Source organism: Mesocricetus auratus, unplaced genomic scaffold (genome assembly GCF_017639785.1).
Source record: "Mesocricetus auratus isolate SY011 unplaced genomic scaffold, BCM_Maur_2.0 Super-Scaffold_100011, whole genome shotgun sequence".
Classification (NCBI taxonomy): domain Eukaryota; kingdom Metazoa; phylum Chordata; class Mammalia; order Rodentia; family Cricetidae; genus Mesocricetus; species Mesocricetus auratus.
This window is the reverse complement of record NW_024429195.1, coordinates 69,280,107-69,302,466: the sequence shown is the minus strand read 5'-3', so window position 1 is coordinate 69,302,466 and position 22,360 is coordinate 69,280,107. Positions and strand designations below refer to the sequence as shown.

The following is a 22,360-nucleotide window of genomic DNA, read 5'->3' as shown; positions in this document are numbered from 1 at the left end:
TGTAAGATCACTGGAAGCTAAGGTCTCTCCCATCATCATCCGGTGTACTGGAGAAGAGCTGGCTGAGTCTTTGTACTTCCATTCTCTTCCGTTTCCCAAAGATGCAACTCTTCCAGCGTCAAGGGCAAGGAGAGCAGATGAGGAGAAAGCACCAAATCTGTTCTCTTGGCTTGGCTCCATTTGTAATCCCCTCTGGCTGGCTGTGGATGCCTTGGGAGTGGCAGACATGCAAGCATTCATAAAGGTGTGAGTGAGAGTTTTGGAGAGGGCGCGGCACGACTGTTGTTTCTTATCATGATTGATAAGCTTTCTACCAACCCCTTGTTCCTTCAGGCCCTGCTCCTTGCAATCTTCTGATAAAGACATGGAAACTGACGTCCATGCTGAGCCACATCATGAGCTTTTCGTCAACTCTTCTGTCATGTCTGTCTCACTCTGGCATCCTCCTCCATTTCTAATTATTCCTGACGTGTTGACTATGCAGACATGTAACTGGTATACGCAGAAACCTCCAGTGTTTGAGTATGATTCTGTTGGGAAGGCAAGAGCATTTTACCTAAATATGGAGATCTAGGAGAGTTGTTTCTCAAAGAGCTCTGAAGAAAACATCCTATATCTTTCCACCCATGTTATTGTTAATTCAAAGTTAGCCATCAAGCAATTCTTTTTTTTTTCTTTTACCATTTCCAGTTGCTGCTATGCCACCCCTGTCTTTTGCGTTATGTTGTTTCTTAGTGAAGTGTGTAAGGTAGTTTTCTTTAATGTCTTATATCACTGGTGTCTTTTTTAAAAAATAATTCTGGGGATACTCCCTGATACTTTTACTTGGCATGAGTGAACTAGGAGGAAGCAGTACCAGCACACATTGTGAGATGCAGAATCTCCTAACTTCACATGGCATTGTAGCCCATGCAGAATGCTATCAAAATGCCATAGACTTGAAATTTTATAGACAACTGGTGCTTATTTATGCAGTTCTGGAGGCTGGGAGGCCCAAGATCAAGGGAGAAGGGGCTCAGCATCTGGTGAGGGCCAGTTTCCTTGTTTATAAGCAGTGTCTTCTGTGTCCTGAGATTGAAGAGAACAGAGTAAGTTTTCTTGACTATTTTACAAGCAAATTAATTCTACTCATGAAGGCTCTTTAGAATCCTCACTACTTGATCAGTTTAGGGGACTGGAATTTCAACATGACTTCATGGGGACACAACACGAAGGCAGACTTGGCTGCTTCAGACATATCCTGTCATGAGTTATAGGTAAAATTCTGTGATTACATATATCTGACTCATTTCCAAGTTTAATAATTCCCTGAACTAAAAACTGCTTATGGTTGTTTGTTCCTCTACCATTGAGTTCTCCATTTCCAGACTTACAAATTTCTTGTGTCTTTACACTCAGTTTCCTATCAGTATTGTTTCCTACATACTCAGTACCATTTATACGCACCACCCACAAACATTTCAGGAGCAGTTACATAATGCAGGAATTACATCCAGCCGATCTGAAGAGGCTTCACATGTGAACTCTAAAATCTCCTTACCAGAAATGAATCGGCATTATGAGCTGAACTGTGTCCCTTAATATCATATGTTGAAATTCTAAAGCTCACATTTATCAACATTCTTCTCATGTCCCCTATCCTACTAACACCAAGACACATGGATCAACTAAACAGTTTCCAGTGTCTTGTTTTGGTGACTGGTTGATTGCTTTCATGCTATCATTTCTATGTGGAAGAAAAAAATCTGATCCTCAGGAAGGTTTCCACACAGGGTAAGAATAAAATCAGGTTTGTGCATAAACTTAGACTTCATCATCAGAGAAATGGTACTTCATTTCTTTGTTCATTCATTTGAGCTAAATGAACTGGCATTTTACTTGGTGCCAAATTCTGCCAGGCCTGCCATGTAGCAAGTACTTAATAAAAGTTTCTTTGTGTAAATGGCTAGATGAACTATTTTTTTTTTTTTTGGTTTTTTGAGACAGGGTTTCTCTGTAGCTTTGGAGGCTGTCCTGGAACTCACTTTGTAGACCAGGCTGGCCTCGGACTCATAGAGATCCGCCTGCCTCTGCCTCCCGAGTGCTGGGATTAAAGGCGTGCGCCACCAACGTCCGGCCTAGATGAACTATTATTACCTTGATACTAATGTCTCCTAAATAGAATCTTTATTGCTTTCCTACCTTAGTGACATCTGCCAGGCTTGATAAATACTTAGTTAATAAAACAGCATCACCCTTGTCATCAAGGAGCTGAAGTCACAAAACAGGCATACCTTATATCAGGATAGAAAAATGCTGAAGAGCAAGAGTCTATTATTGGAAATAGGTAGGATGAATAAAAAGAACAATTATAAAACACAGAAGGGCTGGACACACCTCAGTGAATAAAGTATGTAACATACAAGCACAAGAATCTGAGTCCATCCCCAGCATGTACATGAAAAGAAGTAGATATGGTAGCATATGTTTTGCAATCCTAGCACTGGGAAGGAAGAAACAGGTAGATTCTTGGAGCTTGGTGGCCAGTCAGCCTAGCCTAAAGGACAAACTCTAGGCCACTGAGAGACCCTGTCTAAAAAAACTAAGTGAATACCCCACCCCTAGGTCAAACAACACTCTCCTCTATCATCTACATTCATGTGTATGTGAAGCATCACACACATGCTCCAAAACATACACACATGCATAAACACCACACACACACACACACACACACACACACACACACTATGGCAGAGGAAGAAAAGAGCATTTCACACAAGAATCAGCTAAAGAAATTTTCTACTTTTGAGATATTCAATCAGAAGTTCTAGCCCAAAAATCTGCATTGCTTACCAAGGTAATTCTTCACTGTGGTTCTTGAAGGATGTTCAAACAAACAAACAAAAAACAAGAACACACAAAATCAATTTTAAAATTACAGGAAAAATAAGCTAACAGATGAAAACAACTAGAATTTTTTCTGACATCAATATCGTAAAAATCATGGTAGTTCTAGTGATAGACTCTATCAGAAATGGTAGGGCAGAGAGCCCTGAACCTGAGTTCTGGATGGCCATGTTCTGCAGGTGATCCTATACCACCTGTTCTGAACTTGTGGCACCTGTTGTGGTTGGGATATGCCATGTTTCTGAAGGTTCATGTGCTGAAGGCTTAGTTTCATTAAGGGTTCGTGGATGCCCGGATCATGAGAGCTCTAGAGTCACTAGTGAATGATCTATAGTTGACTGGCCTACCTAGGTCACTGGGGGAGCAGACTATCCCTGAAGGCTCTATCTTGGTTCCTGGCCTCCTGCCCACCCTCCCTTGCCCCCCTTCCACCCTACTCTACCTCTCTACCAGCATCCAAGGAAGCGGCTTGGCTCTAGCAGACTTCCCAGTAGGAGTCCCTTTCAAGGCAGCCTATCACAGGGGTTCTCAACTTGTAGGTGGCAACCCCATTGTGGCTGCATATCAGATATCTACATTATGATTAATAACTGGCAAAATTACAGTTGTGAAGTAGCAACGAAATATTCGGAGGTCACCACACCATGAGAAACTGTATTAAGGGGTCACAGCTTTACGATGGTTGAGAGCCACTGGTAAAGCAATGGAGACAATTGACTATGGGCTGAAACCCAGTGTAAAATAGCTCTTCCTATGTATTTTGTGGTTTGTGTTTTCCATAGCAATCTAGGTTACCATAACCTGTATTCATAAAAGCCACCGTTAGTCCTTTTTTTGATTAACTCTAGCCAAAATCATCTCATTTAATAAATTTAAGGGGCTTTTTTTGGTTGTTTTTTGTTTGTTTGTTTTTGCTGGAGAAGGCTTAGACTGTATCAGTGAGATGAAGCAGTGGCTGGTGGTTAAGTGCATTGATTTAAAGAGGATCACAAATATAGTCTTTTTCACAAGCAAATCACTCTGTTCTATGGTTATAATCTATTTGACTAAACAAATCACATGTGCATTTTTGTAGTACACTTTGTAATAAGAAGTGAAAAATGAGTGTTTCTGAATAATGGCATTTATTGAGCATATATTATATAACTGGACACTGTTTTGGATTAGTACAGTGGTACACGCCTAACATTGAAAGGCAGAAGGAAGAAAAGTGGGAATTCAAAGCAAGACTCGGTCACCTATAAGTTTCAGGCCAGCCTGGGTTACAGAATGAGGACCTTTCTTAAAAAAAACAACAACCTCAAACAAAACAACAGAAAATCGAGAAACAAAAATTGGGTTGAAACTTAATGTAAATATTTCACCCAAATTTTATCATAGCATTATGATATATCACAACCCAGCATTAGTAATGTGAGAGCAAGGCACTCTACTTAAGGGAAGTGAGTGCTCTTAAAGATGGTCAGTACATGTTTGAATAACGAAGGGCAAGGACAGTGATTGTGGTAAAATTGTTCATCCCCAGGTAACGTTCCTAGCATTTCTACTGTGCATATTCTTTTCTATTAAAATCATGTGTGCCTTTTTTTGGTACAAGACAGATCTAAATCTTCCATGAGAAATCAGCATTTAGGTATGACCTCTGTGTTGGCTGGAATTTATATTTGGGAGTCAATACCATATGCCTAAGTTATATAGTATTTGGTGTGGGGAAAATGCCTTACTCCAAGAAGGTACAAAGTATGTTGGCACTAAATAATTCCCAGCAACTGATGTCATCCAACTATTTTGCATTTTGCCCCCTGAGTGCATTTCTCATATATAAAAATTTTCTATGCTGTGACCTGAAGATTCTTATTTTAGGTTTACATGTAATTGTACTCCATTTAATTCAGCAAATATAATTAATTTGTTACTAATAAGTTTTCTGTGGGCTTTCAGCTAAGTAATGCTTAGCTCCAGGTTAATGGAAATTTGAGAACATAATTATATTTTATGAAATACATGATATTCCTCCACCCTGCTCCCTCTGTCAGTCCTTTTGTATTCTGTTATGATCAGGATTGACATTTTCACATGTAAAAGACTTAAGGGAAGTATCTTGTTTTAAGAACATACTACTGTTAGAGTCTTAATTTTGCTCTAATGTTAACCTATTTGATGCCTCTTTTTTTTTTTTTTTTTTTTTTTTTAAGGCAGGGTCTTGCTATGTAGTATAGTATTGGCCTGGATCTCACAATGTAGCACAGGCTGGCCTAGAATTCTCCATCCTCCTGGCCTTTGCCTCTTGAGTGCTGGGATTATGGAAGTATGAAATCATGCTAGGTTAGGATTCTTAAGAGAATAAACAACCTAATGTTTCTCCTCATGTGGTTACACTGAGGAATTTCTGCAAGTGTTATAAAGCATGAAATAACCACTTTACCAGTAAGGATGTCAATACAATTTTACCATTAAAAGGAATGAAAGGAATGTACCTATTAAAACCCTAATATGTTGCTGCAATTTAAATATAGCATCCAACACAGTAACTTTCCTGGAGCTTATCTTTATAAATTTTGTATGGTAACTAAAAAGCATATTTAAAAACTATAATGTTATTTAGTAGAAAATTGTATTGCATTGTTATTATATGCTAATATACCTCCATATCAATTAAATTCATGGAATAAATTAGTTGTAAGGTGAAGATGACATGCTTGTATAATACACAAGGGCATTGCTGACTTTAGGTAGCCAAATATTTTATAAGAAATAATTCTGAAGGGTTGAGCTCTGTGCCAGTGCCAGGATACTTGCCTGTCACCATGAGGCCCTGGTCACATCTCTTTCATCAGAAAGAAGCAAAAAACCCTAATTAAGCAATTCAGCATTTTTACATTGAAAAGTATGTCATTTGGGAGATTTCAGGATGAAGCCCTGTCGGAGGAAAAAATTGAATTTCTTAATGTGCAGTTGCTTCTATATTACTTTCAGCCTTAATTTTGTGTCTGAAGGAATGAAAACATACAAATCAAATATATAATTATGTTGACTATATGAGAGTAAGTTTATCATGGATGTAACCCTTGTTTATTGAAGTGCATACAACTATGTTCTGGGATATATGTTTTCACTTGTGGGTACTTGTATAGTCAAATAAAAATTCCTCTGCAATACTGTTGGATAAGCATGCTCAGTGATTTCTCATGAACATATACCTTAAAAAGATGCATTTTATGATTTAGAATGCCAACAAACCCATAAAGTGAGCAGATTCTAGTTCAATTTATTATCAATTTTGCTAGTGTAGCATACAATGGTTCGTTTATTACTTTAATGTCAAATTTTTGATTAAAGTAGAATATGTAATTCAATTTTCTATGGGAACTTCCTTGGAGGAAAGTTGGGAAAGAGCCAAAGGTTCATAAATGTGTCTGAGCTATTCTGAAAGATATTTCAGGGCGAGAAAATACTGGAAATTACTACATGAAATTTAATTAATTTGCTTTTCTATTTGTAGATTTGAAAAAGTATCAGGAAGGGTTATTTATTGTATCACACCAACCAATTCTTTGCGATGAAACAGAGGGGAAAAAAATGCCCAGTGCCAGTTTTACATGTCAAGGGCACAGGTCAGAGGGTTGGTAATGCCCTGCCTGGTTTAAGTTGTAAATGGAGAAAATGCATTTTCCAACGGTTTCATTTTGGAAAATCTGCTTTTTAAAATTCAAATATTTTGTTTTCAAGTCTTTCCATTATTTTAAAACAAGTGCTATCAGATAGTGAGCATACATAATGCAGTGCTTGCCTTTACCTGTGTGCTTTTGAGAAGAGTGTGCAACTATTAATTCTCCCATTTCAGGGGTTCAACAACAACAACAACAAGAAAAAACCGCTACAGAACTTTCTTTTTCTTTCCTTCTGGTTAAGTGATACTGAAAATAACACTGATAAGGTCTAAACGATCTGGGGACCTTTAGTTAAAGCAGAGGCGATTAGACAAGGATGGGGCAAAGCCCACACCTTTAAATATGTGGATAGTCAAAAGCAAACAACAACAACAACAAAAACCCTTTGGGAAAGTAGATGCAATAGTGAGCGGTTTTCTTTTCAACTGCAACGTGTTCGAAAGGTTGGGCCAGAATCGGCTGCCCTTTACCATCGCAATGCCGCACATGACTCGGTATGATTTTTCTTCTGTTTCTTTCTCCTCAGCAGGAGAAGAGGGCGGGGTTGAAACACTGAATTAAGAGTCACTAGCTTGCCACAGGTAGAACAAGATTAAAAAAGAAAAAAAAAAAAAAGCAAAGCTAAGAGACTAGAGGACTTTCGGCGCGACCGTGCGAGGCCTGTTTGCACCGGCCCGCGGACTCCGTTTGGGCGCTGCGGCGGGGATCCCCGGTGTCCGCCGGCCGGGCCAGCGCGCCCACGGGGACAGTGGGCTCCCTTCCCAAAGGGGGAGGCACTTGGGGCTGTCGCGCGAGTGCGTCACCGTCCGGGACGGGAGACAGGTCCGCTGGGGAGCGGGCGCCGCGCCGCTCTCCCGTCCGCTGCCCGGGCTTCGCCTCCACCCCGGGGGAGGGCGGGGGGCGGCTCGAGCGGGGACCCCAGGTGAAGGTCGTCCCGCCGCAGCGACAGCCGCCACTCTGCAGCCCCACGTTGCGGGAGCCGCCCGGCCGCGCGCCTAGGAAGCGCCGGTGACTGACGGAGTCGCCGCCCCCTCCTCCCCCGGCCGCCCCCTCCCAGCGCCCCTCCCCGGGCCGACACGTCATGGAAACACAGACGTCAGAGGCCCGCCGGCCAATCGGAGGCCGCCGCAGGAGGGAAAGGGAGCGCAGGAGGGGGCGGGGGCAGCGGCGAGCCCGGCGCGCACAGGGAAGGAAGAGAGGGAGGGGCGCCCGCGGAGGCGCGAGTCGCCCGCTCTGCACTCGGGCCACCCTTTCGGTCCCGCGCGCAGCAACTTCTGCTCCCCGGGCACGCGCTCGCCAGCCGGGGGCGCGCTCGCCGGATCCTCCCCTTAAACGCCCTCTGGGTGAAGCGCCAGTCCCGGTCGGTCCGAGCCGCACTAACCTCCGCTTGGTGCGCGCGCGCCCCGCCGGCTCCGCTCGCTCGCCCGCCCGCCCGCCCTCAGGCTCCCCGCGGGCCGCGTCACGTGATCGCGCCCAGCCAAGGCGGCAGCGGCGGCCGCGCGAGCAGCGGCGGCGGCGGTGGCAGAGGCAGCGGGAGGCAGCTGCGCCGCCAGCGTGGAGCGGGAGGCGTGGAGGTGTGGAGGAGAAGGGAGCGTCGGACCGGAACGGGTGAGCGTCCCCCCTCAACAACCCCACCCCACCCCGCCGCTTGCCGACTCGGACGGGTCCCGCGGGTCACCCGGTGCACACGGGCCCCTTGCCCCGGAGCTGCTCGCAGCCCCTCGTGCTCGGCCGTCTGCTTCCCGGGGTCCCCCGGACCCCGCCCCGGGCTGCACCCCGCCCGCTGCTGCAGCGGACGACGGCGCGGGGCCGGCGGAGCTGCTGTGCCGAGCGCGGCGCGCCCTGAGCGCGGCTTTGCGGAGCCGAGGAGGCGGGTCCTGCGGGGACGCGAGCGGCCAGTCGGCGACCGCCGGGCTCTGGGCGGGGGCCGGCCCGGCGCCGCCTCCTCCTTCTCCGCCGCCGCCTCCTCGCGGTGCAGCGTGAGTAGGGAGCCCCGGCTGGTGGACGCCGAGTCTCTGGGCTCCGCGGCGGCCGCCTGGTTCCCGAGGTGCAGGCGCACCTCCGCGTGGCGCCCCGAGCCCAGCGAGCCGGCTTGCGGGCACGTCCCGAGACCCCACGCCGCCATCCCCGCTTCCCCCCTCCGCCCCCGCCGACCCTCCCGCCTAGCCTTCCTCGATTCTTCCCTCGGAAAAAATGGTTCCCGCTGCGGGCGAGGTGAGTGGCGGTCGGTGGCCGCCCGCGGCGGGGGCGGCCACCTGCGGGGGAGGCCGGGCGGAGCGCGCAGGGCGCGGCGGGGGTCCTGACAGCTGGGCGCGGGGTGGAGCGCGGCGGGTCCCCGCGAAGTTGGCGGAGCCGCCGGGGTCCGCTCCTGCTAGGGGACGGTAAAGGTGAGAAGGCTTCCTCGCCGCGCGCCCCAGCGCCGGCTCCAGCTCGGAGTCGCCGTCCCGGTGGCCTCTGGGCTACAGCCGCGGCTCGCCTACTTCGCGGGGCTGCCGCCGCAGCCGCCACAGCCCATCCGAACGCCGGTCGCCCCCACCCCGGCGCGTGGTGACCTTGAGGGCAGCCGTGCCCTGCACTCCCTCTCCCCGCGCCCCGGGAGGGTCACCTATTTAATCCCCGGCTTGGGCCCCCGAGAGGTTGCTGCGGGCGCAAGGTGAGGGTTCGTGCGTCGGTCCCCCGGCGGGGGTGGTGTGATAGATGCGTGTCAGACAGGACGGTGACTCCCGGGGAGTTGGAGAGCCGCCTGTACGCTCTCTTCAGGTCTTGCGTCTGGCCCCCCAGGATGTTGACGGTTGCTTCCGATTCATGTTTATGGACTTAGTTTAAAAGAAAAAAAAATATCTGCGCCGTCCTCGGGTCCCCGGAAAGGGTCAGTGGAAAGGAGGGTGGCATTCCAATTGCGGGGAGGCGGAGAGGGTGGGGGTTCCTCTCTATTTCATCTGGCAAGAGAATTTTGTGACTTAGCTAGTTAGCGACCCCTGGGTCTGCGCTTCGGTCCCTGCCGAGGTTGGTGTCTGTGCGCATTTCCATTCACCAGTTTACTGCGGGACTCCAGCATTGCGAGTGCTTTTGCTGTTGCGGGGGTAGGACCCCAGGAGAGCTGGGGCTGGCTGCTCGGCTTGGGTAGGGGGGTCTGCAGGACCGCCGAGGACGCCAGCCGCCTCGGTGGCCTGATTTTTACCCTTCCGGTGGGCTAGAGCGCTGCAGACAGCCACCGTTGGCTGCTCTGCACGCCACTTTTCTGGGTTTATTAATAATCTAATGGCTCCCGTTGGTATCGATTGCTGTTCCTGATAAATTAGTTATATGGATTTTTTTTCATACGTTTGTGGGTATATGCACGTCTGGACAGCCTGCCTTTCAACATGGAAGGCTTTCACCTCCCCCACCTGAGGACAGTCGTTACTTTAAAATAAGGCTCTTGCTCAGCGTAGGTGTATTTTATAATAATAAGCACTTGTAAGGGCCTGGTTTGTATGAAGCGCTCATAGGGCATCCTTTTGGATGGTGGCCCGTGTGAGTGAATGGAGAGCCACCAGCCTTCCCTAGGGAGACTCCCTGTCCTTGCGTGTGGCAGGGACTGGACTGGGGGAATTAAAGAGGGATCGGAGAAGAGTCTGCCTTTTGTACTTGTGTGCTTAGTTCAGTGCCCCCAACCCAGTCTCTCTCTCTTCCCCTCCTGAGGAGTTCAGATTGGAAGTAAACAGAAATACTCTTTTCCTATTGGGAGCTTTTTGAAAGCTAGTGTATGAAATGGGCCTTTTAAGCCATGTTTTCAGGGAGCTGTTTTAGTTTTTCCCTTGCTTTGGATAAGACAGTTAAATTGCTGTCATTAAGGGTGGATCTCTGCCCTGATTTCGGCTTGGGTGTAACTGCAAAGATCTTTGAAAAGTAACTGTTATTTTCTACCATATAGTCTGCAAAAGTGAGTCACATTCGGGTGAGATGAGGACAGAGCGCCACCTTTGATTTAAAATTTTGTTAATCCCCCACCCCATCAAACGGTGAAAATAAGAGTGTGCCTTCTTCCCACACTTGTCCTCACCCGTGTGCCCATTTAGAAGTCAGGGGGATTTGTCTTCATCTTTCTATAGTCTATAATTTCTAGATCCTGAGGGGAATTTCAACAACCGTGTAGGAAACTATGGTGTTTTGTTTTTAGTTGAAGCTTGAGACCTTACATAGCCTTCTAAGATGAGGTGAGGAATTGGTTTGACTCATGTTGATAATAAAATAAGAGGATATTGATGATCTAGATCGGCCGAGGAAAGGCGGCAATGCAGCAGTGTTGTCCACTGTGTTTAGACATTCCAGCAAATTCCATTACCTACCAGCATGGTAGTGCTTTTTTTTTTAAACTGCTGAACTATGAACAGGTTCTAAAATAAACACCTAAAATGTGGTAAAATTATTTTTTTCTGGCCTGAATATGATATAGTAATTCTTTTTCATTTGTTATCTTCGTTTACCTGCCTTTCATGGTTTCACCGGGGGCTTTTTATTTACTTGCTTTAAGGTAAATACGAATGAGCACTTTGAACAGGGATACTTAAATTCAGAGTTTAATCAAGACCATGTTGGAAAAAGTTATTTCTGCTTACGACTCCTCAGATGCATCGCATATAAAAATAAATGGAATTTTTCAGGCTTGGGGCAAAGAGATGCTGTAGTGACAGCTGAGCGGATGAGATACCCCTGCTCTCTTTGCAGCCTTCTCTCCCCCTTCTCAAGTCCAGATCTTAAGGTACACTGTCTCTTTAGGCAGAGGATAATTTTTTATTGTCATCCATAGAACACAAGAGAAAAGGATGTAGCTTTTAAATATTGGGTAAATTAACATAGATATTACCTAATACAGATTTTAATTACAGACCACAAGCTATTATTGCTGTTTTATCTTCATTTAAATTTTAATTCAACATTTGTGAGTTCTTTTGACTGCTGTAAAATGTTAGATGTTGAGCTGTAGATAAGTATTAAGCTATAATTAAGCAAAAAATCCGTTTGAGATGTTAGATTGTTTATGCCTTCACTGCTACAAGGCCTCCTTAAAGCCGTAGTATATGGCCCTTGTAACCTGGGACACCTAAAACCACTAAGTTGATGCATGCAGAATAATTAATAAGTTAAGTATGTTTTGATAAAATCCTTTGCTTGGGGATTCAGTTGACTAATTTCTCTGGGCAAACTTCTTAACTTCATTTTGAATGAAACAATCTTACGGGAAAAGAGTATTGCAAGGATTTGTCACGCAGCAAAACTATTATAATATTGAACATCAAAAACATTTGACAATTTCCTTATTTTATACATATAAGGTTTAAACTAGCATTTTCATCTCTTATGAAATTCATAATTAATATGAAAAAAACAGGAAGAGTAAGGATCAGGAAGCAGAGACTTAAGTTTCTGCATCTCATGTAAAAATATTTACTTGATTAGTTGGAAGGGAAATGATTTTCTGGTAAATGTCTTATAGAAAGGTGCTATTAATAGCTTATTGGGATTTACAGACTCTGAGGTAACATTACAAGGACAATGATATACAAGGAACATTTTTTAAAAGAAGTGACAATTTCTTAGCTTTTAGAAATGGAACTTATACATACACACCAAGTACACTCACAACTCCTACTCTGTTCACAGTCAATATCACCATACTAGAAATAAGTCATAAATTGACACATAAGGTAAATACATGTAATACTTTTTTGGGGGGGATGGGCCATATTTTTATTATGTAGCCCTGGTTGGGCTGGCACTCACAATGTACACCAGGCTAATCCTGAACTCATAGAGATCCACCTGCGTCTGCTAAATTTAATTCTTATGTTTCATATTTGTAGCATAGAAGATACTCAGTAATAAGCAATATCTAATAGTAGCTGAAAAATTGACTCTAGTCTTCATTGTGAATTTTTTTTTACTTTTCTGCTGATACTCTGTTGTATACCAGATGTTAATAGTAGCTTTTCAGGTTTCACTCTTGTTGATACTTTATACTAGTGACTGAGAAATGCTCATAGTTATTTAGTGTGGTTTTTAACATGCTGTGCTGCTTGATTCTCATAGCAAGTCATTTTTCAAAATGAGTTACTTACACAGTTGTACCTTTTTCCCCTGGTAGTCAAGGTGATTTATCTAGGTTCAGTGTCACATAGCTACAGATAAATCAGCCAGACCTGGACTCTAGATTTTACCCAGAAGTACCCTCCTAGTTCTTCTCATTGCTCTTCTCACTGTATGTGTTTGTATAAGTTTATGGATGTTCATATTATATTCATATTCCTAATACATGAAAGGTCATCTTCTTTTTTTTTTTTTTTTTGGTTTTTTGAGACAGGGTTTCTCTGTGGCTTTGGAGGCTGTCCTGGGACTCACTCTGTAGACCAGGCTGGCCTCGAACTCACAGAGATCCGTCTGCCTCTGCCTCCTGAGTGCTGGGATTAAAGGCATGCGCCACCAACGCCCGGCTGAAAGGTCATCTTCTGATCAGCATAAATTTACAACTATAATAAAAACAAATTTACTTAGGCTTAAATTTATAGTTTAATTATTGCTTATCTTTGGATTAATAAACAATTCACACATATCCTGATTTGCTAATAGTGAGTGAATGAGTATGAACATCTGTAAAATATAGTTAAATTTATAATACTTTTAAAAATCTTGTTTTCAGTGACCATGTTTTGTCTTGCAATAACTTAGTTAAAAATAAAGTTAGTGTAAAAAAAGTTCCTTCAAATCCTGTATGTTTTATGTGCTTATTCTGCCACAGGTATATTTACCTATTTTTTAAGAATAATTTATTGAGCAATGGAATTTAGAAATTTAAATAGGTCTCCAGTGAGGAGATTTCAGTTCCTGAAATCCAAAACCTTGTTACAGATCTCACACACACAAAAAGGTAGTGGTTCTTAACTGTTAGTGTATTTACCTGGGACAGTTACTCAGAGCACAGGTCCCTTGGCATCACCCTTGCAATTTTGATTCAGCAGATTTGGGGTAGGACCTACCAGTCTGCATTTTGAAAAAGAGTGATAGTGAATTAATAAGTTAGGAAAAATTGTAACATTATTGAAAATCCTTTTATGATTCAGGAGGAAATCATTGATGTATTTTGACCATAGTCAAATTTGTGTTTGCAAATAGTTTTGACTGTTGTAGAAAAGTTTGGTTTGTTGGCTTGGGTAGTTTTTGTGACAATTGTAAAAATTGATGGATGGAAAATCCTTTCTTATCTGTGTATGCAGAGTTATCTTGCAGAAGATTTATCTGTGGTTACTTATTAAGCACTGTAAACTCTCAGGCAGTATTCTTTCTTATTGTCATGTCTAAATGTCTGCTGACACTGAGAGGATTTGAACAGAGGTTTCTTTTTCTAAAAGTGATTCAAGTTGTGTCATAGTTTTGCCTTTTTAGGCTGTAGTCTACCTCTTGTTTTATTGTTAGCGGGAAAGTCCTAACAAATGGACTTAAACGAGTAGATAGTCACCCTTTAAAATTTCATTTAGCAAACAGCTACTTCAAAAATAGCGTGTTCGTGCTGATGTTCTTACAAGAATATTAATGATACTAGGCTGATAACTTACCAACTGTACACCAAAACAAAAGTTAGTATTGTTTCACTTACGTGTTAATTTGTGTACCTAGGTAAGCTCCATTTCATTTGTTAAGTCTTCTTTAACTATTGCATACTATATATGAACTAACTGCCTTTAATAACTTTACTGATTAAAATCAATCTTCTGATGCAATTACTGTGCTTTATGTATATCAATGTAATGAGTATCCCATGTGTTAAAATGAAAGTAGTTTCAAAGCCCATGTCAAGACTACTGAACTTGTTTTTATTTTTAAAACTTAGCTTACTGTTGAGCCTTAAGGAGCAGTTAGGAATCATGGGGTATAATTTACTAATGATTATGGAAATCCACATTGGTATCTTTGGCAGAGTGAGAAGACTTCTCCCTATAGTCTCTTGAATTTTCCAAAAACAATGTTAACTAAAGGATATCTGATGTTTTGAATTACTTCTTTGGTAAGAAAATTATTTGCTATTTGTAAGTATAGCAACTTCTAACATTGTGGTTTCTTCTAATCTGGGATTCTAGTTTTGAATTAATATTACTGTCACCTGGGCCTCTAGAGCCATGGAGCATACTTTTGAATGGACCACTGTTTGCTTACACTGTGAAATCTGAGATTATATTCTTCACTGAAAACTGGTGTGACTACTGGACAGACCTGATAAATTTAAGAATAAAATGTCTGTTTTCTGAAAAGGCAATATTAGAAAGGATTTGACCATTTAACTTAAAAGGAGCTTTTGCAATAAGTGCATTGCTAGCAATGTAGATCTTTTCAGTTTAATAACCTAGAACATTCTCCTGCCCGGAGGACTAATAGTCTTGTTTTCAAAGTCTCAGTTCTTTTACTGTATTCTACTTCTCATATTTGTTCTGTAATCTTTTTTTTAAGAAAATGACTTATCTGACATTTCTTCACTAAAACATTTAGTAGTTCCACTTTTCTTTTTTTTAATGACACAGCTTATTCTGGAGGCCTTGCATCAAATAAGCAACCCAGTGTTGTTTAAAGTGTTTGAAAACTCTGATTCTTAGAAATATTAAGAGTTTGATGTGAGGGAGGGGGCAGAGCTGAAATCTAAGATGAAATGTTTATGCGGTTTTTCCATTTGGATTTCTTCACTTCTTTATTGTGAGATTATGGATAGAACCTATCCAGATGTGTTCAGCATTTGTTTCTATTTCATAGACCACCTTAGTGGAGCACCTCTCTCATCTGTCAGTCTTACTATACTCCTAACCAGGGTCGCTACTTTGTACGACCGCAGGAGATACTATTCATAAATATAACATCAAATGAATGTTATATTTTCTGTTTTTCTGGAGTTGAGCAGTGCTGTATGAACAGCAATGTTGACTATCCTTGGAGACAGTTGAATAGTCTGTTTCTCTATTCCCTTTGTTGTGACTTCATACATGAATTTCTTCTAACCTTAGAAAACTCTGGGTCTTCTGGTCCAGATATGCCTATTATTCAAAGTTCTAGTCATTCTTTATTAATTTGCCTATCTGAATTCCTCCAAAGTTTCTATGCTTGGTTATACATACACATACTGGTTTTGTTTTTAAGATTTATTTCTCTTTTTACTTACATGTATTTGTGTGTGCCTGTGTAAGTTTATGTGCTCCATATGTGTGCAGGTGCCCATGGAGTTTAGGGAGCAGTTGGATCCCATTGAACTGTTGTTAGTGACAGTTTGAGCCATCAGATATGCGTGCCAAGAACAGAACCCAGGTCCTATTGAAGAGCAGCAAGTGCTCCTAACTACTGAGCCATCTCTCCAGCCAAAGTTATACATTTACTTATGCTATATATCCTCTTTCTGTAAGCGTTTTTATTTGGAGTTAATATGGAGAAGTTTAGAAATGGGTTCATTGAAGATGTGTAGCCTTGTAGACAACAGATGTGCAGTCAGTGTTTTTTCGAATATTGTGTGTCTTTTGCTAAGGTATAAATTAACAGAAGCTTGCAGAAAATGAGAATTTCTAAAGCCTGTTTTGTCTTTGACTTTTAAACCTCTCTCCCTTTGCTTCAAGGGACAGTCCCATTTTACTACTGGTAGAATGATTGATTCCTTTTCTTTGAATTTTACTAGGACAATAAAATTTAGCTTCTAGATAGGGAGTATTTTCCATTTGTAAACAGTGTGGTATATTTGTTCTTATTAGACTTTATTCTGATTCTAAAAAGTAATTACAAAACATGTATGAAACTCAACTCTCAAAGAATTAGTAAAAAAAAGAACAAGTTATTGAGGGGAATATATTTTTAAATAACTAATTTCATTTTTGGCATGTGCCATCTTTATCTTTCATTTGGGTTAATGTTGAACTGTGCTTCCTGGGTCTACATATAATCTATTGGAAAAATGCATGGTGTAAAAGGACATATATTGTATTATGGCTTATAATTTAAATGCTATATTCTTACAGTTCCTGTGTATGGATAGGACTGCTTGTGGAGCTGCAATGGATTATAGTTACAGGTTCTACTGTTTTGGAAAGGGGTTTTGAACTGAGAGTGAACTGTTAGTCCATGACCTAATGGTCAATCACTGTGGGCATCAGGAAGAAGTATAAGGATACATCTGTTAAAAGTTGAAAAGTACAGTAATATGGTTATTTTTTTTTTCACCTGCTTTCAGGTCAGGAAAGACCACATCTGTCAATTCTACTGAATGCTCATTATATATACACAATATTAATTTCAATCATCAAGTGATTATATAAATTTACCATGTAAATCATCACTCTCAATATACTTGGGGGAGCCGGGTGTTGGTGGCACAGGCATTAAATCCCAGCACTCGGGAGGCAGAGGCAGGTGGATCTCTGTGAGTTTGAGGCCAGCTTGGTCTACAGAGCCAGTTCCAGGACAGCCTCCAAAACAATACAGAGAAACCCTGTCTCAAAAAAAAAAAAAAAAAAGATAAAGATACTTGGGAAAAACTTTTAGACATTACCCATTTTCAGTAATTAGCGTATTGTGCTATTGTTTGTCTATTTTAAATTTTATACATGCAATTTTGAAAAGGTTTTAAGTATTTATATTGTATGTTTATTATTTTCTTTAAAAACTTTTATTTTTGGACATTATCCTGTGTAGGTCCAATTTATTATCATTATATTTATGCCATCCCCCCCTTTACCCTCTGTTACCCTTTCATTCCTTCTGATTCTTTTCTTCCCAGCTAGTCTACCAGTGGCTGCACCATGAGAGAAAATCTTCATTAATAGTCAGGAGCTTCTTAGGAAGGGGTGGTGCCTCTTGGATACCTCTTCTCTTCATGATTGAATGTGGAGGGGCCAAATCGCGTGCTGTTTCATGATTGCAATATCATATCTGGATGGACATGTTTTTTATGGAATTCCTTTCCATCCTCCAGCTCAAATTGTTTCTTCCTATTCTGCAGTATTCCTTGGGTGTGTATATATGAGAGAGACAGAGACGGAGAGACACACCCTTTTTTAGGGCTCAGGATACAAAGTTACTTATTCTTATCATTTGACCAGATAGAAGTCTGCATGGACTAGCACCCTCTAAATCGAGGAGCTTCTCTGTTGCAGGCTGAGTGCCACACTGGTTCACAGGTATAAAAGTAAAACTTTAGAGCCCATCATTGGTGGCACACGCCTTTAATCCCAGCACTCGGGAGGCAGAGGCAGGCGAATTTCTGTGAGTTCGAGGCCAGACTGGTCTACAAAGTAAGTTTCAGGACAGCCTCGAAAAACCAAATAAATAAATAAATAAATAAATAAATAAATAAATAAATAAATAAATGTTTGCCCATACATTCATTTAGGGAAGCAGTGGTAGTGTGTCCCCTTCATAGGACAATGACCCACCTTAGGTTTTTCAACAGTTTATAATACCAGGTATTCCACCATGTAGAACAGGCCTCCAGTCCAATTACAGAGCAGTGGGTTATCCCCAAATAGTTGTGCTATTGTTGCACCAGCGGGCATATCTTGCTTGGCTGGTCAGTATTGTAGTACACATGGTCTACAGCTAAATGCGACCATTGATGTCTTTCCTGACCAGGGTATATAGATATGATTTGATAAGGTGTTACATAGAGAAAGTATTGACACTTGGTCCTGCTATAATTTAACAGTTGTAATTGTAATACAGCTGAAAGTGATGCAAGGGAGTGGTTTTGTTAGTGGAATATAAAAGGGTTTGAAGGTAGCAATTAATATCAGCAAAAGTAAATTGGATGAAAGCAGTAAGTCTTCATCTTTTTTGTAGCAGACTACACACAGGTGCTAGTGGCGTGTAAGTACACTGCCTGCTGATGTCTAGAGTTGTGCGAGATCACCCATTCCTTGGTTATAGTTCTGTCCTTTTTCCTCAATTCCTGCCAAAAGTCAGCCGAGTCATGCTGTAACTACTCCCTTTTGTTCTTTGAAAATGTACTCATGAACTTCAGGTAGTTTGTACACTCAAAACAACTAATATGATAGAAAAATACTGAGGGAAAGGGTACCAGTGCTCACAGAACAGACCCTCAACAAGGATGGCCAGTTAGTGAAACAGCAAAGATGGTGGGTGGACATGCTGAGGAAAAAGACCTCTCAGCATCAGACTCCAGGTCAGCCAGCCCCATCTACACACAGCAGATTTAGGGTAATGGATGGGTTGGGTTGCCTTTGAGTTTGAACACCAGTCTTTTTGTATGTGCATAATACCGGGGCCCACCTGATTTCTCTGTCCCTTGGTCCTCTTGCTCAAGCATTTTCATTGTACTGTTAATGATATTCCTACATGTGGCCACTTTTAAAACATTCACTTTGCTTTTCCCTCTGTGATAAGTGGACTCCAACTTTAAGTTCTGTCTTGTCTTTGCCACTGCAAACTCTAGTGACTTGGAGTGAATGAAATACTTGAGTTTCTTTGTCACCTCCCAGAAAAGTGGGGGAAATATTTTTTATTTTCTCTTTTAACTTTAGCTTTCAAAAACCTTTATTAAACTTAGACCCCTTGCTTTTTTCTCTAACCTTTAATTTTCAAATTTTGTTAACTTTGCCTTCTAACTTCGTTTTGTTATTTGATTTTTCATCTGTGACAAAGCACTATTTGGTTCCTGAAGTTTTAAAAATATGTTCATTGAAAACCTAAGTTGCCTAACTTCATCAGAAATTGTGTGTAACTAGCATTAACTCGGCTCCCTATTAAGTTTGCCCTAGAAACATGAATAGTGAGTTCCGTATACATTCAGAGGAAAAAAAGTTCGTACCAAAATGTTGGAAAGAGCTGGGATAGCCTTATATCAGAACACAAGATTGCCACTGTCAACAACATAAATGTTTACTGCACAGTGTTATACCTTAATAAAATAGCAAGAAAAATTTTACGTTATGATTACAAAAGAAATAAGACAAACTAAATAAAAGGTAAGGATGTCAGTTTATGACTTTGTAGCTATGGATTTCATTGTAGACGGTCTGACAGCTACACTGTCCCGCTTTTGAATACACACAAATTGGGATCTTCAAATCTTTCTCCCTGAGCCACAGATCTGTCCTATGCTAGACAGCAGGCACACTAACAGCTGAATGAGGTACTCTCCAAGCTGAATGCTAAACAGTGATAGGAAAGTCTAACAGCTACTCAGTTTACACCTCAGAGTTCCCCAAAGGCTCCAGGTGTAGCTCTGCAACTATCTTCCTCATCCATCCAGATTATAGAAAGAAGCCTGTTCTCTGGGGAGGCACACAACTGGAAACCAAGATACACTCCTTAGTGGATACATACAGATGCTAGCCACCCCTTATTCAGCTGCTAGTGTGATTGTCCTCTAGCATAGGAGAGGTCTCTGGCACAAAAGAAAACACAAGAAGATTGTGCTTTGCGTGTGACCAAAAAAAAAGGGAGTAGGGGAGTCTTTGTCAGGTCATCTACAGTGAAATCCATAGTTAGAAAGCATAAGCTATGCCTTTGATTTGTTATCCTACTTTTTAAAAAAGCAAATATAAAATTTTTCTTTTTTTTTTTTGTTGGTTTTTTGAGACAGGTTTTCTCTCGCATTGGAGGCTGTCCTGGAATTCGCTCTTGTAGACCAGGCTGGTCTCAAACTCAAAGAGATCCACCTGCCTCTGCCTCCTGAGTGCTGGAATTAAAGGCGTGCACCACCGCCGCCCGGCCGGCTTCTTAATGGATTTTTAAGGTATGATGCTGTGCAGTAAACAACACGTTGTTTAAAGTGACTGTCGTGAGTTCTGATTAATGGCTATCTCAGTAAAATCACCATAGTCAATTACTAAGTGTAGTCATCTTCCATAAAAATGTCTTTAAATCTCTTTATACTGCACTACTTCCCACCAGCCCCCCTGCTGCTTTCCTCTGGTAACCACTGATCTGTCCCCATAGATTAATTTGAAATTTCTACAACTATATGTATGTAGAATCATGCAGTATATGCCTTTTTGTAGTCTGCCTTTCACATGGTGGCGCACGCCTTTAATCCCAGCACTCGGGAGGCAGAGGCAGGCGGATCTCTGTGAGTTCGAGGCCAGCCTGGTCTACAAGAGCTAGTTCCAGGACAGCCTCCAAAGCCACAGAGAAACCCTGTCTCGAAAAACCAAAAAAAAAAAAAAAAATAGTTTGTTTCTTTTTCTGATGAATACATCATTATATAACTATAACACAATTTATTCTATTAACAGACATTTTGGTTCAAATAAATCATAGTATGCTATCGCTGAGTTACATTACTCTATCATTTAGATCAGAGAACTTTAGGCATCATCTGTGTTTGTGCTGGGAGTTGGAGGAAAGTGTTGATGAAAGGAGTATATGAAACCTCAAACTGGTAAAGCAGGGGAACTGTTTGTAAAGATGAAGATAGGTACTGTTCACTTTGCCATCATTGTAGAGATATACCCCAAATAAGTCAACTTGGAGGAGAAGCTGATTTGGGCTCATGATTTCAGAGATTTGGGTTCCTGATTGCTTTGCTCTTTGGTCTGGGCCTGTGGTAAGGCATGTTGTGGCAGAAGCATGTGGTAGATAGAGGACTAGATAAGCCCAGAGTGCACAGAAGCAGGGAATGGGCAGGCTCGAATCTCCCCTTCAAGGGCATACCCTCAGTGACCTAACTTCCTTCAGTACGTCCACTGCCTCAAAGCAGGCCTGGCTGGTGACTAGCCTTTTACACATGCAGTATTTGGGATGGGGGTGGGAAGCAGCATCTAAGATCTGAAAAATAGTAAGTACTAAAATGAATAGTTAATAGATTGAAAAGCACAGTTTGTTAGTCGCCTCTGAGTAGAAAATGATGTAGGACAACTAAGGGGATTATTGATATTTAAAAGAGCATTGTGGATCTTTGCTCTACACAAACTTAATGTGCGTAAAATTTTGTCAAAACTACAGATATCCTGGATATTTCACCTGCTAGTTTCTGTGTCTGTTTGCAATCTCTAGTGATTTACATATACAAACCATGTTACTTTGGATAAAATAGTTCACTTTTATAGAAGCATAAAGGAGTAATGCAGATATGACTGAATATTTTTTTTCTGCAGATACTCTGTTGATACTTTGTAGTTCTATTTTATCGCCTTTCGTCACTTCTCCTTCAAGCCCATCCTACTTCCAGTTCAAATTCCTAAGTCCTTAATTAGAGGAACAGTGGATTGCCATCCATAATAACGCAGTCATGTTTTAGAGCTATTTTTTTCCTGACACCAAAGTAATTCCAGTTATTCTGACCAGAAAAAGAAAATTTAAGATAATTGAATAAAATGAATTGCCGTATACCAGTTTTTTAGCTGTAACCTACTATTCTAAGACAGTTAAGTGAGTGGGATTTGTGGGTGAGATAGTCTACAGAAAAAGATTAAAGGGGTTATTTATTGTTTTCAAAGGTTATTCTCAGGGCTGGGGAGGTGGGTGGGTGAGTGAGTGAGTGGGTGGGTGGGTAGGTGGGTGGGTGGGTGAGTGAGTGAGTGAGTGAGTGAGTGAGTGAGTGAGTGAAATGTTTGGCATACAAATAGGGACAGGAGTTCGAATCTCTAGCACCCACTAAATGCCAGGTGAGCATGGAGGCTCACTTACGGTCCAACCTTGAGGGTTGGAGACAGGGAGTAAGCTGGCTAGCTAGAGTAGCTGAATCAGTGAGCTATGGGTTCAGTGAGAGACCCTGCCATCGTAAATAGAGAGCAAGAGAAAGGTATCTAACCCAACATCGGTTTCCATATATATGCACA

The 22,360-nt window shown here is 42.0% G+C and overlaps 1 protein-coding gene across 3 annotated transcripts in view; it reads left to right on the top strand.

The window, feature by feature from the left end:
- Window positions 1-8,029: 8,029 nt before the first annotated feature.
- The window catches only part of Atp2b1 (ATPase plasma membrane Ca2+ transporting 1), a 97,532-nt gene continuing 83,201 nt past the window's right edge, over window positions 8,030-22,360 (top strand). For 2 of the 3 annotated variants that reach the window (XM_021225980.2, XM_021225979.2), the window contains exon 1: window positions 8,031-8,168. The gene's annotated coding sequence lies outside the window, so the exon portion shown is untranslated. Of the gene's footprint in view, window positions 8,169-22,360 lie in introns of all 3 variants that reach the window. The other variant, XM_021225981.2, reaches the window with a different exon arrangement.